We start from the raw sequence: 3872 nt of genomic DNA on the forward strand, positions 1-3872 counted from the left end.
AACATTATGCTAAGTGAAAGAGGCCAGACACAGAAGGTCACATAGTGTATGATTTTATTTATATGAATTATCCACAGCAGGCATTCCCATAGAGAGAGAAGGAAGATTAGCAGTTGCCTAGGGCTAGGGTTGAGGAGCTGGGAAAGTAGGGAGTTACTGCTAATGGGTACCCAGTTTTTTTTGGAGTACTGAAAATGTTCTTAAATTGTGGTTGCACAACTCTGAGTACACTAAAAAATCATTGAGTTGTCACTTTAAATGGTTGAATTGTGAATTATATCTCATTAAAGCTTTTACATTAAAAATTGAATTTGAAAAATAAGCAAGGTAGAGAAGTATATAATATGCTACTGTTTTCCTAAGGTGGGGTCTAAAACTACATTAAAAAATCACAATGGAAAGGGAAACCATTAAATAAAAATAAATCATTATCTATGGATGGGGAAGAAGAGGGAATAGGTTCAAAGGGTCAGAGAGAGAACCTAAATTTTCTGAACAGACTTTGTAGATTTGGCTTTGGAACCATGAAAATGTTTGTATAATTATAAAACAAATACTATCTAATAAAAGAGTAATATGCAAATTGACCATCACTCCAACACACAAGATGGCTGCCCCCATGTGGTCAAAGATGGCTGCCCCCATGTGGACACAAGATGGCTGCCACAGACGGCTGGCAAGGGAGGGCAGTTGTGGATGGATGATCAAGCCAGCAGGGAGGACAGTTGGGGGGGGACCAGGCCTGGAGGGGAGGGCAGTTGGGGGGGGGGACCAGGCCTGCAGGGGAGGGCAGTTGGGGGGAACCAGGCCAGCAGGGGAGAGCAGGTAGGGGTGACCAGGCCAGCCGGGGAGGACAGTTAGGGGTTACCAGGCCAGCAGGGGATAGCAGTTGGGGGGGACCAGGCCTGCAGGGGAGGACAGTTAGGGGCAATCGGGCCGGCAGGGGATCAGTTAGGCATTGATCAGGCTGGCAGGGGAGTGGTTATGCAGTGGTCAGGCTGGCAGGCAGAAGCGGTTAGGGGCAATCAGGCAGGCAGGCAGGCGAGCGGTTGGGAGCCAGCAGTTCTGGATTGTGAGAGAGATGTCCCAGATTGGAGAGGGTGCAGGCTGGGCTGAGGGACACCCCCCCCCCCCCCGTGCACGAATTTCATGCACCGGGCCTCTAGTTAAAAAATAAATCCCTAAACAATTAAAAGCAACATGAACTTTGCTTAAACATAACTATATAAAAAGAACTTTTGCTAGTGACTTTATAACAGAGTTATTTGATTATACATCCCTAAGGACAAAAGGAACTACAAGCCCTGGCCAGTGTTGCTCAGTGGTTAGAGTGTTGGCCCATGCACCCAAGAGTCAAGGGTTCAATTCCTGGTCAAGAGCACATACCTGGGTTGCAGGGTTGCAGGTTCTTTCCCCTCCCTACTTGAGACACATGCGGGAGGCATCCAATCCATATGTCTCTCTCACATTGATGTTTCTCTTTTTCTCTCTCCCTCCCTCTTTCCTTTCCTCTCTCTCATTCTTTCCCTCCCTCCTCCCTCCCTTCCACTCTCTAAAAATCAATGGAAAAAATATCCTCCAGCCGAAACCGGTTTGGCTCAGTGGATAGAGCATCGGCCTGCGGACTCAAGGGTCCCAGGTTCGATTCCGGTCAAGGGCATATACCTTGGTTGCGGGCACATCCCCAGTAGGGGGTGTGCAAGAGGCAGCTGATCGATGTTTCTCTCTCATCGATGTTTCTAACTCTCTATCCCTCTCTCTTCCTCTCTGTAAAAAATCAATAAAATATATTTAAAAAAAAAAGTTTGAAGGCATACTTGGCAAATGTTATCTCATGGCTCAGCCAGATGATAAAACATTATTAATAAAGTACTAAAATAAACAAGTGCTCTCTAATGGCACATTAAAAAAAAAAAAATCCTCCAGTGAGGATTAACAACAACAACAAAAGATCCTAAACTGTTCTCAGGAATTATATCATTAGTGACAGCATTGGTATTCTTATCTCAAGACTGTTGGATATATATTATGTAAAAAGTAAGTGAGTGTGTGTTGAAACTAGGATTTTTAGCATGGGAGAAAGACAGTGGAGATGAAGATCAATAAGGTTAAATAAAAACCTTATAATCCTGTATTGGAATTGGAAGTATCAATATGAACCATAATGTGATTTATTTATCCACTAGAGGCCCGGTGCATGAAATTCGTGCACTCGGGAGGCGGGGGGGAGGTCCCTCAGCCCAGACTGCACCCTCTCGCAGTCTGGGAGCCCTCAGGAGATGTCTGACTGGGAGCCCTCAGGGGATGTTAGCCATCAGTCGAACATCCTTAGTGCTGCCGCAGAGGCGTGAGAGCCTCCCACCACCACTGCTGTGCTAGCCAGCCATGAGCCCAGCTTCTGGCTGAGCGGTGCTCCCCCTGTGGGAGCACACTGACCACCAGGGGACAGCTCCTGCATTGAGCATCTGCCCCCTGGTGGTCAGTGCGTGTCATAGCGACTGGTCGTTCTGCTGTTCGGTCGATTTGCATATTAGCCTTTTATTATATAGGATGTCTGTCAATCTCTAATCTATGAATCATCTGCATCTATCATCTATATCTATCTATCTATCTATCTATCTATCTATCTATCTATCTATCTCTATCAATCAGTCAATCAATCAATCACTGCACCTGGACGGTGAGAACAGTGAATGAATTAGAAAGACCTGGTGGGAAGCTGTAGCTTTGGCATTCCCTGAGAATTCTGACTTGGAACTGGACACGACCCTTAAGGGGAGATGGAAGCAAGCTAGTCCAATAAACTGTTACTAGAGATATTGGTTCCTAATTGGGACATGAGGCTTTTATTCATTGTTTATCTGAAATTCAAGCTTAATGTGGTATCCTGTGTTTTATCTGGTGACCCAATGGGGGTGGGAGTGCCTAGAGAACTGGTGTGCCGTGTTTCCTGCCCTTAAACTAATCTAATTCTAAGTGAAGTCAATACCAAGTGTGGCCTGTTGTAGTTTTGAGTCCAAATATCTATTAGAAATAAAAAAGAATGCCAAGTGGGCATTGTAACCTAGTAACAGTGACCAGCTCAGGAGCAAAATGCCCCAAGAACCCAGATTGTGGTTTCTAAATACAATTTCTTACTGAAGAGAGATGGCTAATTCCATTGGGACAGCAAAGGTACAGGATGAACTAGAACATCTTGTCACTCCAGTTAGCCGGACTACATGTTCATGCCAAAGAACTTGGGAGCTGTCATGGAAAGGCTGTGATTTGCTTATAAGAAGAGTTGGGATGTAGGGAGAGTACATATGAAACAAGATTGGCTGTGAGTTGACAATTGTTTAAGCTGGGTATTGAGTATGTGGGGGTTCATTACATCATTTCCTTTAAATTTGTATTTTTGAAATTGTCCATAATAAAAATCTAAAAATAATAAAATAAAAAGTGGCTGTGCCGATTTCTACTCCTTCCAGTAGGAGTTGTAAAATCATAATTATAAGTTAAAATGGCTCCATAGATTTAAAGCATTATAAATTATTTATACAAGCTTCTATTATTTAAAATACACTTTAAAAGACAAGTTGTTATTTAGACTGGGAGTTTGAAAACTTTAAGTATAAAAAGGACCAAGTTGTAAAGAATTGCAGGGACCTAACTGTATGTAGTGTTAAAAGAATAAGCAATTGAAAATCTAGCTTCAATGGGTAAAGGGCTAAGGATAAGAGTGAAAATCAATTCTACTGAAAAGAAGGTAAGACAGAGGAACTGCACTGGCAATCACGGGGTGCCTATGCCTCTGTGCTCTCTTCTCTCCTCTTGGAACAGAGAGAAGGCAAACCAAGCACTCTGGGTCCCCAGAAGGCCAATTCTGTGCC

The sequence above is a fragment of the Cnephaeus nilssonii genome (assembly GCF_951640355.1).
Source record: "Cnephaeus nilssonii genome assembly, chromosome: 4".
Taxonomy (NCBI): domain Eukaryota; kingdom Metazoa; phylum Chordata; class Mammalia; order Chiroptera; family Vespertilionidae; genus Cnephaeus; species Cnephaeus nilssonii.